This window comes from Taudactylus pleione, unplaced genomic scaffold (assembly GCF_031769625.1).
Source record: "Taudactylus pleione unplaced genomic scaffold, aTauple2 ptg000366l, whole genome shotgun sequence".
In the NCBI taxonomy this organism is placed as follows: domain Eukaryota; kingdom Metazoa; phylum Chordata; class Amphibia; order Anura; family Myobatrachidae; genus Taudactylus; species Taudactylus pleione.
In genome coordinates, this window is record NW_028284767.1 from 3,523,717 (window position 1) to 3,550,219 (window position 26,503).

A 26,503-nucleotide genomic window follows, 5' to 3' on the forward strand; every position below is an offset into this window, starting at 1 on the left:
CAATAATCTGTGACCCTTTTAATAAGTGGCTGCAGTTCCCACCCCCCCATAAAATCTGGCACCCCAGTGAGAAAGAGAGTTTACTGGCAGTGGCTCCCTATTAGAACCGCTATCTGCTAATCACGGACAGACAGGCAGCCCCAGGGGGCGGGGGGTGCTTTCTCCCACTGGGACTGCCAATCCAGACCACAATTAGCAGAGAGTGCTTATAATGGGAAGCCACTCCTCTGCTTTTCGGCGAGCCCTACCCAGCTTCTAGTGGCTGCAGCTGATGTAATCCCTAGAGGCCAGCATTTGTACATGGAATGGGTATGAAATACCGGCAGTCGGGAAACCGACAGCGGCATCCCAATGGTCGGTAAAAAGACAAAGTTAAAAACTAGCGAACTTGACTCTGGGGGGGTCCCCAAGTATGCCCCAATTGTTTTTTTCATTGCAGGTGCTTGCGCAGGTGGATTTTTCACAATTTTTCCAAATTCACTTTAGCAACTTTATATATGCTGACCCCCATTTTCAAGTACCCCAAATTTGCGGGGATAAGTTATTTTATGCAAAAAATACTCCTGAATACTATTCTGCATCACGTATAGGAAAACGCTATTTAGCAGCTATTGAACACCAAATACCTTCAGCAAGCCAAATCGGGGGGTACCATAGCTAACCCCCATGTTAGAGCATCTTTTGGGGGGTGTCAGGCTGATTTCCCCAAATCTGACAGTACTTTCCGCCTGTTTAAGTTTTGCCGGTTTCACGTTATCGCGCACTTTCAAATTGAATACGGGGTAAAGCGTGCACGAGCGCGATACTTTTCCGCCTACAAAACAGGCGAAGAAGGCGGAAAGTCCGGGATTCAAAAAAGTATCGCGGCTTGGCTCAAATTGAATACGGCTCAAAGCCTGATGACTGTATCTGCACTCCTGGGTACCGGGTGAGAAATAATGCTGCTACCCTGAAAGCTCATCATAGAGACTCCTGGTTTAAAATATCATCAGGTAACAACATTGTGCAGCAGAGTTGCAAGATGCCGCCTGTTGCAACATCTCACCACTCCAATCACACTTTTATGTGACTTTTTCTTTTGCCATGTATTAGATAGGGGCAGCATGGTTGGTGTAATGGTTAGCATTACTGCCTCACTCCCCACTATGGCGCTAACTGGTAGAGTTTACATGTTCTCCCCTTGCTTGTGTGTGTGTCTTCCAGGCGCTCCGGTTTCCTCCTGCAATCCAAAAAATTAACCCTAGTGTGCATGTACATGTGGTAGGGAATATATATTGCAAGACTGACGTGAATGGCCAAATATTCTCTGTGTGCGCTATATAAATAATAAATAAATATTATCGCTAACACATTGACTGCTTGCAATACCCTGTGCACAACTTAATAATACACCCACTGGTCCACTTGTATTTATAATACATCTGTAAAATAAGTTTGCATAATCAATTTTGTTGGTGGGGGCCCCCACAACCTAGTTGCCCCAGGGCCCACCATAAACCCTAATTCGGCCCTGTCTATGCTTGCTGACGCAAATTATTTCATTGCTTTTTAATCCTTTATATTATATTTTGGGGAGACACACTGAAAGTACATGTCAGCAAGCATAGACAGAGTATGATCTGATGCTGCCAGGCTGTATGTGACACTGGCTGCTTGCATTTTTCATAACCAGCCAAGTAAATTTAAATCCATTAATTCCAATCACTACCAACCTTATTGGCTTAATAATAAGATGTCTTTCAGTCTGCTGGGTGTGTGACTGTGGTCCATGGATGCTGTGTCCCAGGCTCCTCTCTGTGTCTGCGCTCCTCCCCCTGCTGATGTCATCGATGGAAGCAGTGTGCAGCTGCTGTCAATCACAGGCTTCACTAATGGATCAGCCCGCCTCTTCCCACCTCCTCCCGCCCCCCCTCCCCCGACGACACCACTGCTGGCGTCAGTGTATCCAGGAGAGCATGAGCAGCAAGTGGTAAGCAAGATCCCCTCCCTTCCCCTCCTCCCGCCGCCGCCGCATACAGACTGGACAGTCACAGGCAGCGGAGCTTAGGAGGGAGAAGAGCCTGTGATAAGCTCCACCCCTGTGATGACGTCACCACTGATTCCGAATAAAGGAAATGGAATCAGTGGTGTTAGAAGCCCCGCAGTTCACCACGTACCGCCCGCTGCCTGCTGCACACAGCCCGCAGCAGCACATCACCCGTGGGCCGCTGTCCTCCCCCCGAACACCCGCCAATCACTTTACACAGTTTAAAAAATACAGCGTCGGTTACCGGAGCTAAGCCACGCCCTCCCGCAATAGTGGGCGTGGCTATAAATCACCGGGGACCACCGGGGAATACCCCGAATCTCCGGCAGCCCAGTCCAAGCCTGGTCCCGGTTCGGGTCTGCTGTAGGTTCGGAACTTGGATTTAAATACTAATCTCGGTTTTGGATTGCATGTAATCTGGTCCAAATAACATGATTTTAACTGTTTCAATCAATTTTAAAGCAATTCAGATCCAAATTTGAACCAAAACTTTTGAAGGTGGTTTCTGCCAAAACCATACAATTTTAGGGTGGTTTTGCCAAAACCAAAACAGGGTGGTCCTTGCCCATCTCTAATGAAAATGTATATGTGATTTCATGTGCCAAGCCAAACCCTTCTTCAGGTAAAAAAAAATATTTTCTACATGTAAATACATTTTCATGCACTTTTCTACAAAGTTTGTTAATGTGTGTAAGAGATGAAAAAGAGCCATTTCAAAAGGTAGGATGGTTTGGTTCATAGTTTGGTTTGGTCCTGGATGTATGGCATAGCTTAAAGTGTTCTCAACATGTTTTACTGTCCTTCATATTGTGCAATTCCTGTTGCTAAATCACTGTGTGTTCCCTGACATGGTAGCAAGCAATGCGTAGCTAATGAGACATTATGCATGGGAGATGTACATTCCCACATGTCACTGGCCACACCCACATAGCACTGGTGAAGCCTCCTTCCATTCTCCCAATGAACACTGGATCAGTTTCATGCCCAGGGCGGCCCATGTGACACGTAATCCGGCCCTGGATATACAGTAGCTGCGATAGTAGTGAATAAAGTACTTACAGCATGATGAGTCAGTATGCAAGCAGCCAATCAGAAGCAGAGTTATCATCATCACATATTATTATTATTATTATTATTATTATTATATTATTATTATTATTTATAGTGGGCCATAAGGGATTCGAGCTCCATGCACAGTGCTCCTCTTTTCCCCAGCCCACCAGTAACCACTAAGGATACACTTTCTGAGGTCACATGTATAGGGTTAGTGTTGCACGTTCTATACTCGACTAATGCCTCCCTGCCCCACACCAGATACAGTAATAATTACAGGAGGCAAACCTCACTAATTTTTGCTCACACTTATATGGGGAGTGAGCAAAAATGATTAAGGTCTTTCTTCCTGGACAACATTGTTATATAAGTGTTTATAAGAATAATTTAATCTTCCCTGAAATTTATGTAATGTGAATATGAATACAATATTCTCATTGTGCATAATGTATACACAAGCAAGTCCAGCAGTGGTGAGCAATATAAATGGTTATGCAGGTGGACACATTTCCATCCTATGTTTCCCCCTGAAATTACAGTCTCCCACCCATGATCCGGTATTACGCAGTGGTTTCCTGTGTGCATGATGCCCTGAGATGAAAACTGACACTGGGAATTGAGCTGCTCTCTCGCTGCAAATATTACCAGGGAAGTACTGTACTCCTTCAGCTTGCAGAATATTAATTGCTCCATTAAGATGCGATATTATGTGCTGCATCACTCTCACTAAGCAGTTGATTAGCAGTTTTCTGGCTTACTTCATGTTTGATCAGGAGTCTCAAGTTATTTTGCTGTCAGCTGAGTTATAACCACTGGGACTCTCAGATTTCTGTTTTTGAGGAGCAAAGTCCAGGGAACGTCTGACATCCATCAGTGCAAAGCACAGAACCCTCTGGTAACTATCAAGTTGGAGCTGTGTTGTGGTGCCCTCTGCTGCTGTCAATTAGATGCACAGCAGTTATAGACCAGCTTTTCTAACTTATTGCTGGGGTGCACTAAGGCGTAAAATGATTTAAAATAAAAAAAAATAAAAAAATACTAATTCGATGTCTATTATATGCTTTTGTACTTAGCTTAATGTGTTTGTTTGGAAAGTTAGGAGGACTCTACACTATAATTAAAAGTATTTTTGGATAAAAGATGCATTATACAGTACAGATATGTTATTTATTGTCATTTAGTACCAGTTATGTATATAGCACACACATATTTTGCAGCGCTTTACAGAGAATATTTAGTTATTCACAGCAGTCCCTGCCCCAGTGGAGCTTACAATATAGGGGGTCTATGTACTAAGCCTTTGAGAGAGATAAAGTGGATGAAGAAAAAGTACCAACATACAATCAGCTCATTAGCTGTCATTTTTAAAACATAGCCTGTAAACTGACAGTTAGGAGCTGATTGGTTATTACTTTATCTCTCTCCAAGGCTTAGTACATCTACCCCTACATTCCCTACCACATGCGCACGCACACACTATATGTTTCATTTATTTGTCAGAGTCCAATTAATCTACCAATATGCTTTTGGAAGGAAACCGGAGCTCCCAGAGGAAACCCACGCAATCATGGGAGGACTTACAAACCCACACAGTTAGGGGCTTGGTGGTAATTGAGCCCAGGCACTAATGCTAACCACTACACAAGTCATGCTGTTTTTTGTTTTAACATTTTTCATTACCTTTACATTGAAATGTTCCATTATATAACGATAGTATAAAATAATAATGATTTTTTTACTGAGTCTTTTGATAAAAACAGAGGGCTTGATTCAGATATGGGAATAGAGGGCCTGATTCATTACGGATCGCAACTGCGACTGCAATAGCGATTACGCACGCAATTCAACTGCGATAGTATGCTAATTTTAGATAGTGATGCAATTTTGTCGAGTTTTGCCTATAAAAACGATCAGAAAAATACAAAGAAGATTTTTATAAGTTATAATAAATATCTTCCTTGTATTATTCTAATCAGTTTATAGTCAAAACTCTGCAGTCTGACAGGGAAGGTTCTGCCTACCCTGCCTGCACGTCCCTGGTATATATATATATGTATATATAATTGTTTTTCTATAGCTCCACCCCCCAGTGGCAATCGCAGGTTTTCTAGAGGGTGGTTTCCAAATGCGTAATTTTAGAGCGAGTGTGGCCAGTCCATGAAGAGGGCATAATTAGTACTTATCCAGCTTTACTATGCATCATACAAAGCATATTGTGTTGCATAATTCCAGCATATACAGGACCAGCGATCACAGTATGCCATAATATACGGCAATACGTCCATCCTGTCTGAGCTGAATGATTTTTTTTCAGATGTGGGCACAATTCCAGAGCATGGGAGCAAGTCCCGGAGTCTGGGGTAGCAACAGAGGAACCTAGCACTGCCCTGGACATATATGTACATATTGTTCTCCTTATGTACTTGATAGTGTATTATTATACAGTATTAATAATTAACCCTATTGATGGTCTATAGCAGTGCACCCCTAACAGTGCATGTTTTCCACATTTCCTATTTGGTGCACATATATATTTATTACTGGCTGACACATTTTAAAAGATCCACAGGTGTTACTAATCGTTTCATTTGTGATACTGAGAAGAACATGCAGCACTAGTAACATTGTATTATTTTACTATTTATTTTGTGGCCATGGTGTGTGCTTGGGAGGGGGGTTTCCAGGCCAGATGGAAACCCCCCCTGCGTTTGCCTATGACCCCCAGTAGCTCCACGCACAGTTCCTGAACCTATTATTCCAGAAAACTAGCCCTGAGTAAAAGTAAAAATTTAGTCACAAAATACTATGTATTTAAAAAGTTTTTTATTTTATTTATGCTAAACTGCAGCATGTCGGAGTGTCATGTGTTTTTTTTAATAACTAATAGTAGTAAAACTTCTATATTTTCATATGCCACAATTACTGTATGATGTTTTAATGACATCTATTATTTGTGCAATTCAGGTATTAAGTATGTCCCAAAAGTAAGTAATAGGTTGTCACCATTGATAGAAGTTTCCATTGCATATGTAGAAGTGAGATGTATGATCCCGGCAGTCAGGATGCTGGTGCCGGAATCCCGACAACAGTCAGAATCCCGGCACCAGCATCCCAACCGCTGACATCCTGACAGTAAGTATTGGGGTTACGGGGAGGGTTAGGGATTAAGCACTAAGGGGAGGTTTAGGGTTAGGCTGTTGGGGTTGGGGGGAGGGTTAGGTTTAGGCTGTGGGGGGTTAGGTTTAGGCTGCAGGGGGGGAGGGTTAGGTTTAATGGTAGGGGTAGGGTTAGTCTACTTATCGGTAGGTGCCGGCATTGTAACCCAGTTGGGATGCCGGCGTCAGGATTCTGAGTTCCGCAATCCAGAGCACATGCATCCCATACTCAACCCGTAGAAGTTTGTGCATACTGGATCCTGTATGTGTGTGTTGCTGTGTAAGCTTTTCAACCAGAAGGTTGTTTGTATCCTAATGGAGCCTCTCTGTATAAGCTACAGTATACTACCTTGTACATTTATGTACAAGATAGTATACTGTAGCTTATACAGAGAGCATGATTAGTATTGAAGCTACTGGAACTGTACATGAGTTATTTATGTTTGAGCTGGCCCATTAGGATTTTATCCAGTATAACATATAAAACATCTTGACTAGTTTCAGATCACAAAATCCATGACTGTAAAAGGGAAAATTACACATTTTTTAAAATGAATTATCCACTTATTTTACAAACGTTATATAGGCTACATAGCATTTAAGACAAAGTTTGATATATAAATTGAAATTCAAAGAGAGTTGCATTAGACACTACAATCTTCTGGTATCATTTTGATAGAAACATCAGTACTTTTTGTACTCAATAACATTTATGAATAGATAGGTCACTGGAGGGTTGGTCATCAACCATCAATGGTTTTACCACCAATGGGGGAGGTCCGATGGTAAAACACCAATGCTTTTCTTATTGTGCATATATGACAGCAGTCTTCTTTCATTTGTGCATGTACAAACCTGAACCATCAATAATTTCCTCACACCCCCTCCCCCCAATGTTTAAAAATCATTCAACCATTGATGGACAGCCCTAGGTCAATGCCTCCCAGGCACTGACTGGCCACCTGGCACTCCTGGCAAATTCTAGAAGGGCTCAATTGGCTGATGGGCAGGTCTGGAAGCCTGGGCGAACAGCTCCAACTCCCGGCATGCAGAGAGATGAGATGTGCCACGGGACCATGCCCCCATGACTAACGACATACCCACGTGAGGTGTGACCATGCCCTGTGAGGTGTGGAATTGCAGCCCCCGTCAGTCCCTGCTGCCTCCCACAAGACTAATTTCTTGCTACTGTAAATTATTAAATGGATCCAAGACAGAAGAAAAACCTTACTATGCTGGAAAAACAAGGGGCTGTTTTGTGAATTAAAAGTTTTAAAGCTTTGCTCATTTCTATGCATAGCATAAGTCCCCCTTCCCGAACACACACACAAAAAAATCCTCCCTGTATACTGTACTTACTGTATATCAAATGTGGTCAGATATATGTAATGCCAAAACATTTACTGTTGGTCATAAATTACTTTTACATTTCCTTACATATTATTCTCAATTCAAATACAACACACTACACTTTGTATTAAAATGTTGCACTGGGAGGAAATGTCAGTTTTGCTAGCACAATGGCAGTAGCATTATATGGATAGTTAACTGTGTGGCTGGACTAGTGCAATAGAATGTTAGTGGGTGGTATGTAAAGTGAAAAACCAGAAATGCCTTAAAGCTGAATACTACATGAAATGCTGAGAACGCTGTATGTAATGTAATTTAAATCTATCCTAATAAGCAAAACTATTTTGCACACCCGCCACCCCCAGAGCATTCATCTGCATTTTTTAACACACGTCTCTAAATATTGAAGATCATATATTTCTAAAGAGGTGAGGTGAAATGACTACATGACTTTTCAGATTAAGTCGCAGACACGTCATTAACGTGACAGCTATATGTTGTAACAGTGTACTATATAAACACAATGAAGAGTCAGCTAGCCAGTATATCAACAAAAAAAGGAGAAATATTCAGAATGTATATTTAAGTATTCAGTCCACATGTATTCGCAGCGCAAGGATAAAAGACACAAGGGAAAACACAGAACCTGAAATTACTGCGTAACCAAAACACAAATTCACATAGGGGGGAAGATGTCAATTTCTTCTTAAGTCATTATTCTCCCTAGACACTAAACTCCGACAATATTACAATCATGACAGATGATGTTATTATTTGTAGTTAAATGGAATTGGAAGTGCAGAAATGTTAATGTGAGTTATACAAGTTTGTTTTTCTTAATACTGCAAAAACCCAAATGAAAGGATACAATTGGGTCCATGCGTCCATGCAGTTACCATTAACAGTGAGGCTATCTGTATAAAGTGTTAGTATGAAGGTGTCTTTTCCTGCAGGGAAATGGATGTCTTTTGTTTACTATAGTCATATTTTTTCTCAAACAATCAGTTTTCAGATTGTGTGTTAAATATGACAGTTAGGAGCTGATTGGTTGGTACTTTATCCCCCTCAAAGGCTTAGTACACCCCCCCCAGTGAGAGTATAAATATGAAAGTATTTTTTGTGAGCTGGGTTTAAGACATTACGTTATTACACCCAATATCATAATAACCTTTTTAGTCAGGTACAACCAATTCTTCTGGGTCTCATGGCCAATGGTGTTAAATGATGTGATCTGTTGGGGGAATTCAACTTTTCATTATCATCAGTCTCATAGTGGTTAGGATATATGTACAAGAATGTGTGTAGATGAGATAAATAATACATAGAAGCAAAGATCCACTGTGTCCCCAGGCTGCTCACAATAAAACAAACCATGAGTGCTTAGTAGACATAGAGAATATATGTATCCGTGGGAGAGATGTACTAAGCTCTGGGAAGTGATAAATTGGACAGAGATAAAGTACCAACCAATCAGCTCCTGTCATTTTTCAAACACAGCCTGTAACATGACAGTTGGGAGCTGATTGGTTGGTAGTTTATCACTCTCCAATTTATCACTTTCCATAGCTTAGTACATCTCCCACCCTGTGTGGTTTTTACATGGTTCTTTGTGCTAAAAAATAATTGTATCCTTTACTCTATAGATGTTATTTTATGGGTTCCAAAGATACCAAACTGCAAGGTAGTAATTAATGGTTGGCCAGGATGGCACTTGCCAGGGGAGTTGGTTGAGAGGTTCAGGCAGCCGCCCACATATTTTAACCCCTGAGGGGCCCACATAGTACTTGAATTTATATGCTATAGTGCATCTTTTACATGAAGGACTAGTTCAAATTAGTCCTGTTTTTTTTTGCAAATCAATCATCATATTCAGTAGGTTCAAATCTTTAACATTAGATTTATTATGTACAGACATTGCTGGAATATCGCCTGTATTTCTGCCATATAACCAAAAAAGTTCCACAGGACTGGTAAAGAACACGTCTGCAAATTTTTCAAAGATTAATATCCACCACTGATTTGGGAAGAAAATTCCAAATGTTTAATTCTACAAATGTATTTGAGACACTAAATTGGCCAAAATGAATTTGAATTATAAAAAAATCATATTAAAAAAAGTTTATACTAACCAATCATGTAATGTTCACAATTTGCTTCATAAACAGACAAATCTCCAATGTACAAGACCAGAAATGTGAATATATATTAAAATAAAATATCACAATGCAAATTACTTCTCAAATTTTGAAATATGTTTATTTGTGTCTCTTTAGTCTTAGCTGTGTCAATGACACTTTTGACTTTGCACATTAATGTGACGGAGTACATTGTTCTATAAGTAGGAAAAGAATTATGATTACTTACAGAAACAAACAGCTCCATAAATAATCCAATATCAATAATTTTCTGCATGTAATTTAAAACTTTCATTCCTTGGTTTACTTGTTTCCCATTCGTCTTCTGTCTCCTATTTATTGTTAAATATTCCGTGGCATAAATTTGTTATTTGAGGGTGTAAATAAATGGCACATCTTGGTTATACATTGTTACTTTGTTATGTTTAAGACTACAATGCAGACTGATTTGTTAAAGAAAGTATCTGTAATGAGCAGTGGTGTCAGAGTAAAACTCGCACCGCATATAAACGAGTTGAAAAGTTCACTTCTATTCAGTTCCAGAGCCAAAAAGGGGGTCATATGCTGGAGCTAAAGGGAGGTAGAGGAAGGATGAATGTGGGATATTACTGCTTCTACCAAAGAAGAAAAAATGCAATAAGCTCCTGTTGTCAGTTTGCAGAATCAATAAGCAAAAATAAAGAGAAATGCAGATGTCCTATTTAGTTTGCAAATTAATTGTATCCAAGTCCCCTTCATGTTTATCTTCAGCATCTTTTAGGTGAGGGTTGTATCTTATTTTTGTCTCTATAACAAATTTTTGTCTCTGTAACAAGACGGCCAAACTTCTATCCACAAATTAGACCTGCAGCACATAATAAACTCTTTTACTGTGATTTATTAGTGTCCCCATGTAAAGTTTGTGCAAGGTCTTAAATGGACAGCATGTGACAGACAGATAAAAAGAAAACAAAACCTGCTCCATATTGGAAACTAACAAAACATACACATGCTTACTATCTTTTAACACCAGCTAAGCTGATTCCCAGCTAGAAAAACATTTTGAAGTTTATGCAAAACAAGAGTATTATACCTGGCATCGCAATCACAACGTACAGCACTCAAAGTGAACAATATGTTGTTCTTCATTTAAAAAGGGCTTTGTCCATCAGTAGTCAATCTACTGTAAGTGCAAGGCAGAGAGGCCTATACCTCCAATAAGAGAAGCTGCATTGTTACAGTTACATATAATGTTATATAATGAAATAAAAAAGGAAGGAAATTAGTGATTTTGACTATTTTAAGAATCAAAGAGATCTATAACAATCTTGTCATTATTTATCTGTTATTATGTGCTAATTGTTTGGTACATTGTGAATGTTATGTGCTACATTTCATTTGACACGTCTGCTTTTTTTATCCATAGTTTTATCTATTTATTTCTTTTTCTATTATATATATTTTTTTTACTATTCACATGGCTTTATAAGACAGCACCATTTACATATTTTGCTTTAATTTATTTACAACTTTGTAAGTGTTTTTTTTAATTTATTACTATCTATTGAGAGGCTTATTAATTAGTGGATACACAGACTATTTTGTTTATATATCTAGGAAATAAGGAGAGATGTCCTTCCTTTCTAAGCTGCCTGATTACAGTAATAAGGGCCCTATTTAACAAGTAACCTAAATACCAGCGGCATATTTTATTTAGTATTGCAGTGATACAAATGAATATGCCACTGGTATTCATCATTACTTAACTCGCTGGCAAGGTCCTGCAGCGTTCTCCTCATCAGCGGGGTTCTCCGCTAAGCTGCTGTCACCCTATCACTACCAGCGACGGGCTACTCCATCATACGTATGGGGTGCTAGATGGAGAGACAGAAGGGTAGCTGACTGGTGAGGAAGAAGGTGGTGCTGGCTGGAGAGACAGGAGGGGGGCTGGCTGGTGAGACAGAAGGTGGTGCTGGCTGGAGAGACTGGAGGGGGGCTGGCTGGTGAGACAGAAGGTGGTGCTGGCTGGAGAGACAGGAGGGGGCTGACTGGTTAGACAGAAGATGATGCTGGCTGGAGAGACAGAAGGTGAGCTGGCTAATGAGACAGAAGAGGGGTTAGCTGGAGCTGTAGAGACACTGTGGGGCTTGAGCTACAGAAATATGGGGGATGATGCTGAAGAGAACTGGGGGGAAGTGGCTGAAGATTATTCTCAACTGGCAGGATTACTGGCACATTACTAAGTCCTTTGATCCACCAGCTATGGAGGGACTACAGCAGCAGCAGAAACTTGGAATTGGAGGAAGGCCCCTGGGAATCTGACTGCGAGAAGCAGGAAAAAGGTTAGTTTTTTTTTTATTATTATTATTATTATTATTATTAGTTTTTTTTTACATTAAATTAAACTCTATTTTAATTTGTTTAGTCTTTAACAGCATGTAATTGATACACATCTGCCCACTACCTTCTTCTACCACTTGCCCTGAACTTTCTCCTGCTTGTATAATAAACTACATGCAGAGTCTGGTTAAGCTACACTGGACTGGTTCTTGGTTCATCTTGCAATCCGCTGGTGTGTACTGTACATTTAACTCTGCTAAAACCACCATCTGTACTTTCCAACAAGTCCATTTGCTTTAAATTCCAAAACTATTACATTAGTCTGAACCACCTAGTGAACCAATCCTCCCATCCCCTATAGAATTCAGAGAAACTTTAATAAATACATTTTTGCAAGTTGTCCACTCATCCACACTATCATAACACTCAATAGACCAATCCAAACAATAAACTCAGCACTTAAAATAATAATTCCTCTTAAATGAATAGATGGCTTGCCAGCAGCAGAATGAGATATGGGAAAATTGGCAACCTCACCATATATCATATATCACACAATAGTAGCTGGGCTAGTTTAATGCTCAAATTTAATCTATAATTTTAGATTTGATATATGAACTGGTGTCAATAAAAATTTATTTTATTATGCTTAGAACACCTTAGATGTATAGACACGTAAACAAATACATATAAAAACAAAACACAATGAGGGAGATGTACTAAGCCTTGAAGAGTGATTAAGTGGAGAGAGTACCAGCAATTCACCTCCTATCTGTCAGTTTACAGGCTGTGTTTGAAAAAGGACAGTTAGGAGCTGATTGGTTGGTACTTTATCTCTCTCCACTTTCTCATTTTCCAAGGCTTAGTACATCTCCCTCAACAGGGGTGGATTGGGAATTTAAAGTGGCCCTGGAAAATTTTCCTAAAGCATCCCTGTGTATGGGGGAGTCATTTTGTGACAAGGGGAGTGGCTTGGTCCATTCTCCCCCCTGTTTTGTCATGCTGTGGGCATGCCCAATGCACCGGGGCTGATGGGCATGCTCCCAGTCCCACTCTCCAGTGAAAAAACAAAGCGAGAATGTAAATTAGTATTTTCTTATCTATATGAATTCTCTGTAACGGAGAACTTCTGAAGAAATTGATCCTCCCTGGACAGGCAGTGTCTTGAGTCGTTATTCACTATTCATGCAGGAGATCACATGGTCTGGAAGCCGCTAGTTTATGTAAGAATAAAGCCAATGTCATCAACATGTAGTGGTTCTAAAGTCAATGTTCAATAAAGGAAGTGAGGGGGGTACCATGAGATGCTGGAGGACTGGAAGGTGATCATGGAGAGAGACAGGGAGAAAAGAGAGAGACAGGGAGAAGAGAGAGACAGGGGGCAGTGTGAGAAAGAGACAGGGAGAAGAGTGAGAGAGACAGGGGGCGGTGTGAGAGACAGGGAGAAGAGTGAGAGACAGAGAGAAGAGTGAGATAGACAGGGGGTAGTGTGAGAGAGACAAGGAGAAGAGGGAGAGAGAGAGACAAAGAAAAGAATGAGAGAGACAAGGAGAAATGAGAGGCAGGGAGAAGAGAGACAGGGCAGTGTGAGAGAGACAGGGAGCAGTGTGAGAGAGAGACAGGGAGAAGAGAGAGACGGGGCAGTGTGAGAGAGAGATATGGGGCAGTGTGAGAGAGAGACAGGGAGAAGAGAGAGAGGCAGAGAAGAGTGAGAGAGAGACAGGGAGTAGAGAGAGAGAGAATGCTGTGAGTGAAGTACTGACTAACCCAGTAACTGATAGATAACACAGTGACAGCACAGCAGACACAGCAGGGACAAAGCTCTGGCCCATTGAGTGCCTGATAAAAGCATAAACTAGGAAGTCAGGTGGAAGGCCAGGTCCTCAGTGTCCTCTGGTTTTCGCATTGGGGCTGGTCACTAGATCATAACTTCAAAGCCCCAGCAACAAGCAGTGTCAGAGAGGAGGAGGTAAGAGGGGGGCAGGAAGGGGAGGAAACAGGAGGAAAGAGGCCACCCTCCTCTACTCCGGCCGGACCACCTCCTGTTGCTCTGTTATGACCCGCGGCCACATCTGTACCTGGAAGTGCCTACCCAGGGCCAGTGAAAAAAGTTTAATATTCCCCTTGATGAAGTCATAGTACGAAACACGTTGGAAGTGATTGATACTTGCCGCGTGAACTTTAAAGAAAATAGCTCTGTCATACACTCAGATAAGCCACTATTATTTATAACTTGCTCATTCTTCTTTTTTAATTATTTTTACTGCATCTTCTTCTATACGTTTTTAATGTTATTTATATGTTGATCAGGGATTCTGCCTAACAAAAAGCATTTTTTATTCTTTTTCTATTAAATACATTTTCTTTTATATTCACTTAACTGCACTGGCACTTTTTGCTCCTAGTGACTTAGCTAATAGGATTATATCATCTATTTTATAGGACGTTTGGTCTATAATCTTTTACATATTTATTTATTTATTATTATTGCACAGGAACTTCTTGTTCTTTATATTATACATAACACAATTTAATTTCCATTTCGTAAGACATTTATTTACGTTAATAATTTTAAATTATTTATTGTGATTGCACAAGACACTTTGTATTCACCTGATGATCAATGTATTATTCACATGGTATTAATATTTATTTTACATAGCATACCTGTCTCTCAAGGGTCAATTCAAATTCTGCCTATTGTTTTCTAAATACTTATTTCCTTATTTACCCAGAGCTGAAACCTAAAACATTTCTAGGTTGAGTGGCTATTTAATTTTAAGCTGCCCACCTTACACCATAAATTTGCAAACATTGGCGCTGTACCCATCTATTTCTCTCTCTTTCTATATATATATAATGTATATATATACATATATATATATATATATATATATACACATTAAAAAACTAAATCTGCAGCCAGCAGCCCTCTGAGCCGTCGGCCCACCGGGGAAGTTCCCACTGAAGTCTACGGCTGACCCACCCCTGACCACCAGTATGGCCCATATTCAATTAGAGGCGAAATGTCGCAATCCATGAAAAATTTTCGCCTGTTTTCGAAGTATCGCCCTATTCAATTCCTGGACGTTTTCACCTAGGCGAAAACTCCATAGGCAAAAGTAGGCGAAAAAGTTTCTCCACCAAAAGGCAGGAGAAAATAAGTGCAAAATCCATATTTTGGGATACAAATGTTGGGACTTGGGAGCTCATTCAGACCCGCTCGCTAGATGCGTTCGCTCGCACCCAGCGTATGCAAATCCTGCGCATGCCCAGCAAGGCAGGCGATTGCACGGCAAAGCATTAGCATGCCCACTATGTCTTGGCGTGCGATCACTTAGTGTACGCCGATGCCCACTAGCCATTCATAAGACACCCACTTGCACACGTCATCTCCTAGAAGTGTTTGAAACCATTGGTACATCGAGCACCATCGGATGCGATCGCAGCGCTTGAGGTTGACTATACCCTGCCACAAGCACTGCGATCACTTCCGTGTGAAATACAACCAGGTGACGAGTACTATGACGCTGCCTGTTAATTATGCATGCCTCTGAAACAGCGTTAAGACGATCAGACGCTTGCGTTCGCACCTCCACTCCCCAGTTTCTAGTGGCCAGCCTCTGTTACCACCCACAAACGGCTTGACCTGTCACTCATTCAGCGGTGCTGTCTATACCTGGCGAGTGAACGCTTCCTGATCTTTCGCAGTGGTTCGCACATGCGCATTGCGATGCATACGCATGCGCACAATGCACACCATCGTTAGCTATGAGCAACCGCTCCTTAGCGAACGGGTTTGATTCAGTTCCTTGGTTCAGAACCCTTTGGACACCCCCCCCCCCTAATGACTAATTAGGCAAACAAAATTTATGGGGGCAATAATGTAAAAAGTGTTGGTAAATGGGTCTAAAGTACTGGGACAGGTATTTTGGGGTGGTATGGATGGGGCCGGTGTTTTTAGGATTGCAGGTGGCTGCAGCAGGTGAATTTTTAATTTTTTTTAAATCTGCACTTTATAGACACAAAAATATACTAGTACCCATTTACATGTACCCCCAATTTAACTACAGCTATTTTTTTTCCGTAAAAAAATGTTTTCCATCATTTTTCCACACTTAAGCAAGTATGCATATAACAGCTCTTTGACTCAATTTAAGTACACTAATTACTTTTATTAGGGTTATTAATACACTTCTATATTGATTCCCTGGGTGAGTTAGGCTTTATTGGGGGTACAGACTGATTTCCCCACAAAAAACTGACCTTTTCGCCAGTTCCGCTATTCGCTGCATTCGCCAATATGCGTCTTTGCCTGTTTTACAATTACTTCAATAGGGCGAAAAGCGGGAGTGCGCATTGTGTAACAGCTGAAAACTTGGCCTCAAAACACGCGAATGAGGCTAAAACATTGCGCTTTTGCCGATCTCTGCTTTTTGCGGCTAATTGAATCTGGCCCAATATCTCATAAACTTTCAATAAACCAGTTACACTGTGAGGTTACCTTAGAAGCAAGCAAGGGACAATGCAATAAGCGGTGTAGACGTTATCTATGTTGTCGACTCCAGGAGATCTCCAGCTGTTTTTATTTATTTTTTTATGCTGAAAAAAAATTTGATAAAATTGTCTAAAAGGTCCTGGGCCTGTTCCGCACACAATGCTGATGTTCAGGGGGTTGACAGGTTATTTTCAACTGCACATGCAAAAAAATCCCTAAAAACTCCCACGGCCCATGTGTTACAGTGTGTATGTACAAAGGCGCTGTTGCCATTGAGATGCACAAGATCCAGGACCGGATTTACCACAAGGCAGTATAGGCGCCTGCCTAGGGCCCAGTGGGCCCTAGGGGGCCGGCCTCTCTCTGCCAGTAAAATATGTAGAAAAAATAAAAAAGTTTTTTTTTTAAAATTAACAATGACCGTCTCCGTCCGCCTGCAGGCAGAGCAGGGCTGCTGTACAGAATTTGGGTGGACGGGTGTGTGAGAGGGAATTACCCCCTTCGGCAAGCTCGCTGACATTGCTGCTTTTAAGCAGGGGGCGGGTGTGGGCGGGTCTGTCAGTGCTGATGGAAAGTTGGGGCAGGCACAGTGATGCAATGTGCCCATCACCTTTAGCCCCGCCCCCAGCATGGAGGGGTAGTGGAAAATAGAGAAACAAAATGACCTGCGCACTGAGCTCTTTAAAGGAGGTAAGCTGCTAACAACTTATAGGTATCCCCACCTATATATATTAAACATAAAAAAGTATGTTGTAGCGCTCAACCTTCTCGTTCCGTCCAATAATATATGAATGGCTAATTGTCAAATGAATGACTAATTATCATTAAACTGAAACAAATAGAATCTGATGGTGTAAATTGAGTACCATGTACCAAGTTATAGTCAATGAAAAAGATAAGATAATGATATCTCATTAGTATGAAAATCCCATTAGGTAGGAATGTACAATGTAACAAAATGGTAACTAGTACGCGTATGTATCAAAGTATCACAAAAATATTTATTCACTAAACCAAGGATAGTTAAAACTGGTGCACAAATATAAGATGGTCTCTGTATCTTTCAATCATGTAGGATGAGTGGTAAATCGGAAATCTAATGGTTAAATAGTTCCTGTCCAATGTCACTGCATAATCAAAACAAAACAATCTGCGGCGTCCCGCTAATAAAGAAAAAATGGTGATGGTTGATGAATTACGATGCCCGGGATGATGTTCCTGGGGTCAGGGAGTACGGTGTGGCCTTGATGGGGAGAGGCTAGTTCTCTACAGTGCGTGTAGCTACTTTTCATCAATGTCGGAGGGTGTCCGATATGTCACGCCACCTCCAACATACAACGCCACAGCGTGCGCTGAGGTCGGGGGCCGGGACACCACGGTCACACCGCTCGTGAGAGTAATGTGCCGTGTGTCTCCCTGTGTGTATGTCTCCATGTCCCCTCTCCCCCACCAGCAGTGTGTATGTCTCCATGTCCCCCTCCCCCCACCAGCAGTGTGTATGTCTCCATGTCCCTCTCTCCCCCACCAGCAGTGTGTATGTCTCCATGTCCCCCCTCTCCCCCACCAGCAGTGTGTATGTCTCCATGTCCCCCTCTCCCCCACCAGCAGTGTGTATATCTCCATGTCCCCCTCTCCCCCACCAGCAGTGTGTATGTCTCCATGTCCCCCTCCCCCCATCAGCAGTGTGTATGTCTCCATGTCCCCCATCCCCCCACCAGCAGTGTGTATGTCTCCATGGCCCCCTCTTCCCCACCAGCAGTGTGTATGTCTCCATGTCCCTTTCTCCCCCACCAGCAGTGTGTGTCTCCATGTCCCCCTCTCCCCCACCAGCAGTGTGTAAATCTCCATGTCCCCCTCCCCCCACCAGCAGGGTGTATGTCTCCATGTCCCCCTCTCCCCCACCAGCAGTGTGTGTGTGTCTCCATGTCCCCCTCCCCCCACCAGCAGTGTGTCTCCAAGTCCCCCTTTCCCCCACCAGCAGTGTGTATATCTCCATGTCCCCCTTCCCCCCACCAGCAGTGTGTATGTCTCCATGTCCTCCTCTCCCCCACCAGCAGTGTGTGTGTGTCTCCATGTCCCCCTCCCCCCACCAGCAGTGTTTGTCTCCATATCCCCTCCCCCCCACCAGCAGTGTGTATGTCTCCATGTCCTCCTCTTCCCCACCAGCAGTGTGTATGTCTCCATGTCCCCCTCCCCCCCACCAGCAGTGTGTATGTCACCATGTCCCCCTCTCCCCCACCAGCAGTGAGTATGTCTCCATGTTCCCTCCCCCCCACCAGCAGTGTGTATGTCTCCATGTCCCCCTCTCCCCCACCAGCAGTGTGTATGTCTCCATGTCCCCCATCCCCCCACCAGCAGTGTGTATGTCTCCATGGCCCCCTCCCCCCACCAGCAGTGTGTATGTCTCCATGTCCCCCTCCCCCCACCAGCAGTGTCTATATCTCCATGTCCCCCTCCCCCCACCAGCAGTGTGCATGTCTCCATGTCCCCCTCCCCCCACCAACAGTGTGTATGTCTCCATGTGCTCCCCCCAGTCACAGGTGTGTATGTCTCCATGTCCCCCTCTCCCCCACCAGCAGTGTGTATGTCTCCATGTCCCCCTCTCCCCCACCAGCAGTGTGTATATCTCCTTGTCCCCCTGCCCCCCACCAGCAGTATGTATGTCTCCATGTCCCCCTGCTCCCCACCAGCAGTATGTATGTCTCCATGTCCCCCTCCCACCACCAGTATGTATGTCTCCATGTCCCCCTCTCCCCCACCAGCAGTATGTCTCCATGTTCCCTCCCCCCCACCAGCAGTGTGTATGTCTCCATGTCCCCCTCTCCCCCACCAGCAGTGTGTATGTCTCCATGTCCCCCTCTCCCCCACCAGCAGTGTGTATGTCTCCATGTCCCCCTCCCCCCACCAACAGTGTGTATGTCTCCATGTGCTCCCCCCAGTCACAGGTGTATATGTCTCCATGTCCCCCTCTCCCCCACCAGCAGTGTGTATATCTCCATGTCCCCCTCCTCCCCACCAGTGTGTATGTCTCCATGTCCCCCTCTCCCCCACCAGCAGTGTGTGTGTCTCCATGTCCCCCTCCCCCCACCAGCAGTGTGTATGTCTCCATGTGCTCCCCCCAGTCACAGGTGTGGGTCTCCATGTCCCCCTCTCCCCCACCAGCAGTGTGTGTGTCTCCATGTCCCCCTCCCCCCACCAGCAGTGTGTATGTCTCCATGTGCTCCCCCCAGTCACAGGTGTGTGTCTCCATGTCCGCCTGCCCCCATCATCAGTGTGTATGTCTCCATGTCCCCCTCTCTCCACCAGCAATGTGTATTTCTCCATGTCCCCCTCCCCCCCACCAGCAGTGTGTATGTCTCTATGTCCCCCTCCCACCAGCAGTGTGTATGTCTCCTTGTCCCCCTGCCCCCCACCAGCAGTATGTATGTCTCCATGTCCCCCTGCTCCCCACCAGCAGTATGTATGTCTCCATGTCCCCCTCCCACCACCAGTATGTATGTCTCCATGTCCCCCTCCCACCAGCAGTGTGTTTGTCTCCATGTCCCCCTGCTCCCCACCAGCAGTGTGTATGTCTCCATGTCCCCCTGCTCCCCACCAGCAGTATGTATGTCTCCATGTCCCCCTCCCACCAGCAGTGTGTATGTCTCCATGTCCCCCTGCTCCCCACCAGCAGTATGTATGTCTCCATGTCCCCCTCCCACCAGCAGTATGTATGTCTCCATGCCCCCCTCCCACCAGCAGTGTGTATGTCTCCATGTTCCCCTGCTCCCCACCGGCAGTATGTATGTCTCCATGTCCCCCTCCCACCAGCAGTGTGTATGTCTCCATGTCCCCCTCTCCCCCACCAGCAGTGTGTGTGTCTCCATGTCCCCCTCTCCCCCACCAGCAGTGTGTATGTCTCCATGTCCCCCTCTCCCCCACCAGCAGTGTGTATGTCTCCATGTCCCCCTCTCCCCCACCAGCAGTGTGTATATCTCCATGTCCCCCTCCCCCCCACCAGCAGTGTGTGTGTCTCCATGTCCCCCTCTCCCCCACCAGTAGTGTGTGTGTGTCTCCATGTCCCCCTCCCCCCATCAGCAGTGTGTCTCCATGTCCCCTCCCCCCCACCAGCAGTGTGTTTGTCTCCATGTCCCCCTCCCCCCACCAGCAGTGTCTATATCTCCATGTCCCCCTCCCCCCACCAGCAGTGTGTATGTCTCCATGTCCCCCTCTCCCCCACCAGCAGTGTGTATGTCTCCATGTCCCCCTCTCCCCCACCAGCAGTGTGTATGTCTCCATGTCCCCCTCTCCCCCACCAGCAGTGTGTATGTCTCCATGTCCCCCTCCCCCCACCAGCAGTGTGTATGTCTCCATGTGCTCCCCCCAGTCACAGGTGTGTATGTCTCCATGTCCCCCTCTCCCCCACCAGCAGTGTGTATGTCTCCATGTCCCCCTCTCCCCCACCAGCAGTGTGTATATCTCCATGTCCCCCTCCCCCCCACCAGCAGTGTGTATATCTCCATGTCCCCCTCTCCCCCACCAGCAGTGTGTGTGTCTCCATGTCCCCCTCCCCCCACCAGCAGTGTGTATGTCTCCATGTGCTCCCCCCAGTCACAGGTGTGTGTCTCCATGTCCCCCTCTCCCCCACCAGCAGTGTGTGTATCTCCATGTCCCCCTCCCCCCACCAGCAGTGTGTATGTCTCCATGTGGTACCCCCAGTCACAGGTGTGTGTCTCCATGTCCCCCTGCCCCCCATCAGCAGTGTGTATGTCTCTATGTCCCCCTCCCACCAGCAGTGTGTATGTCTCCTTGTCCCCCTGCCCCCCACCAGCAGTATGTATGTCTCCATGTCCCCCTGCTCCCCACCAGCAGTATGTATGTCTCCATGTCCCCCTCCCACCACCAGTATGTATGTCTCCATGTCCCCCTCCCACCAGCAGTGTGTATGTCTCCATGTCCCCCTGCTCCCCACCAGCAGTGTGTATGTCTCCATGTCCCCCTGCTCCACACCAGCAGTATGTATGTCTCCATGTCCCCCTCCCACCAGCAGTTTGTATGTCTCCATGTCCACCTGCTCCCCACCAGCAGTATGTATGTCTCCATGTCCCCCTCCCACCACCAGTATGTATGTCTCCATGCCCCCCTCCCACCAGCAGTGTGTATGTCTCCATGTTCCCCTCCCACCAGCAGTGTGTATGTGTAATACCCTGGTGTGAAAAGGGTGCAAATGATGTGGTGTAGGTATAGGTCAGAGTTTTCTTGGTAGGGTATTCTTCCTTTGACAGCAACTTTTCCCTAAACACTATCCCGGCAGAGAGGCAAGCATTTCCCAGGCAGACACAAAGAAGGGTAGACAGAGCTTTGCATAAAAGAATAAAACAGTTTATTCCATAACTAGGAATAGGAATTGGTTATGGTGAAGAGGAGAGAGAATGGATTCAGCTTATTTAAACTCACACAATCTAATGAAATCACAGTTTATATATATTAAGGTCATCACACATATGGAAAATATATAACAACATTTTAGCTTAATACTACATTACTAAAATAAACCAATATAATAAATCTATGCATAGACATTAGTAAAGTCCAAGATAACTTTGGTGTGGCCAAGGATACTACAGGGGGTCTTTATGTGCACGTTGGGGCCCAATTATCTTGTTATGCTGTAGGATTCAGGATGTAAAACTCCTTGTAGCATTGAGCAAAATATTGCAGCACATATATTAAAGCTGGTTGTATCAAACAAACTGGAACTACTCCCTGTGGAATCCGCTGTGTAGGTATAGCCTCTATAGGATAAAGTCCTGTGCAGTGGAGCAGATTTCTAAATATATATATTTAAAGGATTTATTTCACCCAGTCCAATGAACGTTGCTGAGCCAGTGTCCCCTCAGATGAAGGTGAATCAGACAAAGGTATAAAGTCTTTTCTCTGACACATGCTGTGCGCTCTCTTAACTGAGGGTGTCAGCAGGATCACGATTTGACTCCTTACAGTTCTTAATTTGACTCTATTTTACTTATGTTGCTCTCCCACCGCTGTCTCTCCTTCTGCTTAGTCTCTGTCATCTGCTCATCTCTGCTCCATGGCATCATCAGCTCTGTCCTCACAATGACTCCAACTGTCACTCCTCAAACTGCTGTTTTGTTTTTTTTATTTAAATAAACTTTATTCAAAATGACATTAGCCTCTATGCCCTTTTGTAGAATAATCTTATTTTAATAGGATATCACATATTTCCCTGCTGAAAACATGCGTGTCCTCACGCAAAAGAAGGTGCCATCAACCTGATATATTAAAATAAGCATTAGGACTTTGGTCATACTGTAAAATACACAGTTATGGGAATTGCATATAAATTACATAATATTCACATCACTGCATACATCTATCAGGTAATTATATTTGGGGCTCCTGTTCTACATTGACAGATGCTCCCTAAAGCAACAGATCAAACCCTGGCAAAATGTGAGGTCATAAAATTTTGCTAGGAAACCCCAACCTCTCTGCCATTGATAAGTCTTGGAATCTTTCTGTACTTTCTCTGGGACAGGCTGTACAGACCTTAAACTGATTATGGTGGCTTTCTGTTCTCCAAGCTCTGTTGTTCTTCTCTGCTTGTAGGTGACATAACACTCTCATCTGCTGTACATTGACTTTATGTACCTCTTTCATTTCTCCTTGGAATTCATCAACACAGTCAATATGGGACCATGTATTCTGGACAAATGAAGGGTATGATGTCCTTCTTACAGTGCAGGTCGGACAGTTCCGGCACCATCTCTTAATGTCTTCTCTCATGCCAACCCAAAATATCTTTTTCCAGATGCCTACTTCCATCCTTCTGCGCCCAGGGTGCCCGGACTGGTCATGATATTTTTGTAACACAAAACGGGCTCTTTTCTTTGGGACCACAAGTTGAATATTCCTGTAGTTAGTTTTGGGATCCACACTGCATTGAAACAACTGTCCCTTCTCTTCAAACAGCCTTTCTTGCTGCCTCAACAGCTTCACAAGTTCTGGATCGGATTCTTGCCTTTGTTGCTTCGTCAAGTATTTCCCATTCCTCAGAAAGGCTTTGAGGTGTCTTATCAACTGACTGTTGCCTTGCAAATTTTCACACCTGGCAACTTGTTTGGGTTGCTTAAGGCCTCTAGAACTGGATGCTAAATGATTCATGTCCAATAGTGAAGCATTCTGCCGGATAATCTGGAGACTGGAAATGGGGATCTCTGCCTCTTTTTGACAAGCTTCATCTTGTCCATCTTTCTCTCTTGCAGGTAGTCTGGGCATCATGCCTCCTTTCCTTTTGTCTTTCCCAGGTGAAAGGCTTTGCTTCTCTGAAAGCCAGACAGTATGCTTCTCTCCTCTGAGTGCCGCTACAAGTTCCTCACAAAAGTTGCGCAGCACATTCATGCCCACCTTCACTGGAGGCAATCCATCATCTTGGACAGTGGTGATTATGAAGCCTTGCTGGGATAACACTGTTCGTCCAATTCGAACTTCAGCTTCCCAGTATCCTTTGCAAGGGATGCAATGCCCATTACTGGAAATCGGGTTTTTTAATGTGGAAGTTGATGGAAACATCTGTTCCTCCCCCCAGTGCTGCTCAAACTGGTTTGCTTGTATTGTGGTCACTTGTGAGCCAGTGTCTAAGAGAGCATGCATTGATACTCCATTGATGTAAACTGGAACCACTGGGCTTGGCCAACATAACGGGGTGACCACAAGGTTTTGGAGTTTAAACGGCCTGGCTGCTCACATTCTCTCTTAATATGTCTGCTTCGGTCATCACTTTGGAAAATAGGTTGTCCTTGAGAAGCAAAGCAGTTGGAAGAAAGTCTTGCCATGCTGCTATGGATGTCCCTTTGGGAACTGTTCTGTTGTCTCTCTTGGCACCATTCAATTTCTTACTGGAGCTGTGCCTGCTGTCTTTTCATACTCTGCAGCTCTCTACACATTTTTGTCACACTGTGTGTCAGTTCAGCCAGCTGAGCATGTAATTCACTAGTGGAGTCAGGTATGCATGCCTGCGTATGATGCACTGTCACTCCTTTCACCCCAAGTGGGTAAGTAGCTCCTTTAAAACTTGACTCCTGGGAATCAGAATTCTCTCGATACTCCAGCAACTCTGGAAAAGAGACTTGAGGAGCAACTTCGGAGGAAAGGCTGGAGCCTAGAACTTTAATCGCGGCCTCTTTAAAATCCAGGAATGTGCTATCAGGTTTTTGCAATCTCAGTAATTGCAGCTGAGTTTTTACAACTTCATCCCTTGCACCTTCAATAAATTGGTCCAACAACATTTTGTCTTTGCCATGCACTTCTTCAGGGTCTGCATGCTGAACATCTCTGAGTGCTTCCTGCAGGCTTAGGGCATAATCCCAGAGAGATTCTCCCGGTAGTTGCTTTCGAGCATAGAAGTGCATTTTAAGTTCTGACACCATCCTTGTGTCAAAGATGGTACCAAGTCTTTGGAGGATCTGGTCCACAGTCTTCTTCTCCTCAGTAGGCCCGGAAGTTACCTCTTTTAGCGCAGGTCCTTTCAACTGTCCCATCAAGATCTCCATCTGTGGTTGCATATTCAATGGGTACAGACGAAACATGGACTGCATTTTTCTCTTGAATTCTCCTAAGATGCTGGTTTCAGTGCTGTGGGCAATACCTGTGTAGGTTGGGAGCCAAGGGGCCCCAAAGTAGCATGGCATGGTAATTGGGGTAGCAAGAGTCATAACTGGGGCTGCTCTTAATGGATCTTCACCATTGGGTGCTGGTGCCCCTCGTGTGCCTGTCTTGTGACATTTCCTTTGTGCTGAGAGTATGGCTTGCTTTTGACTCTGAAAATCCTGTTCGAGGACGCCAAATGTAATACCCTGGTGTGAAAAGGGTGCAAATGATTTGTGTAGGTACAGGTCAGAGTTACCTTGGTAGGGTATTCTTCCTTTGACAGCAGCTTTTCCCTAAACACTATCCCGGCAGAGAGGCAAGCATTTCCCAGGCAGACACAAAGAAGGGTAGACAGAGCTTTGCATAAAAGAATAAAACAGTTTATTCCATAACTAGGAATAGGAATTGGTTATGGTGAAGAGGAGAGAGAATGGATTCAGCTTATTTAAACTCACACAATCTAATGAAATCACAGTTTGTATATATTAAGGTCATCACACATATGGAAAATATATAACAACATTTTAGCTTAATACTACATTACTAAAATAAACCAATATAATAAATCTATGCATAGACATTAGTAAAGTCCAAGATAACTTTGGTGTGGCCAAGGATACTACAGGGGGTCTTTATGTGCACGTTGGGGCCCAATTATCTTGTTATGCTGTAGGATTCAGGATGTAAAACTCCTTGTAGCATTGAGCAAAATATTGCAGCACATATATTAAAGCTGGTTGTATCAAACAAACTGGAACTACTTCCTGTGGAATCCGCTGTGTAGGTATAGCCTCTATAGGATAAAGTCCTGTGCAGTGGAGATTTCAAAATATATATATATATATATATTTAAAGGATTTATCTCACCCAGTCCAATGAACGTTGCTGAGCCAGTGTCCCCTCAGATGAAGGTGAATCAGACAAAGGTATAAAGTCTTTTCTCTGACACATGCTGTGCGCTCTCTTAACTGAGGGTGTCAGCAGGATCACGATTTGACTCCTTACAGTTCTTAATTTGACTCTATTTTACTTATGTTGCTCTCCCACTGCTGTCTCTCCTTCTGCTTAGTCTCTGTCATCTGCTCATCTCTGCTCCATGGCATCATCAGCTCTGTCCTCACAACCGCTCCAACTGTCACTCCTCAAACTGCTGTTTTTTTTTTTTATTTAAATAAACTTTATTCAAAATGGCATTAGCCTCTATGCCCTTTTGTAGAATAATCTTATTTTAATAGGCTATCACATATGTCTCCATGTCCCCCTGCTCCCCACCAGCAGTATATATGTCTCCATGTCCCCCTGCTCCCCACCAGCAGTC

At 43.9% G+C, this 26,503-nt stretch overlaps 1 pseudogene; it reads right to left on the minus strand.

Annotated features, from left to right (window-relative positions):
• Window positions 1-26,136, minus strand: part of LOC148508426 (uncharacterized) — a 41,167-nt pseudogene extending 15,031 nt beyond the window's left edge.
• Between the last annotated feature and the right edge of the window lie 367 nt (window positions 26,137-26,503).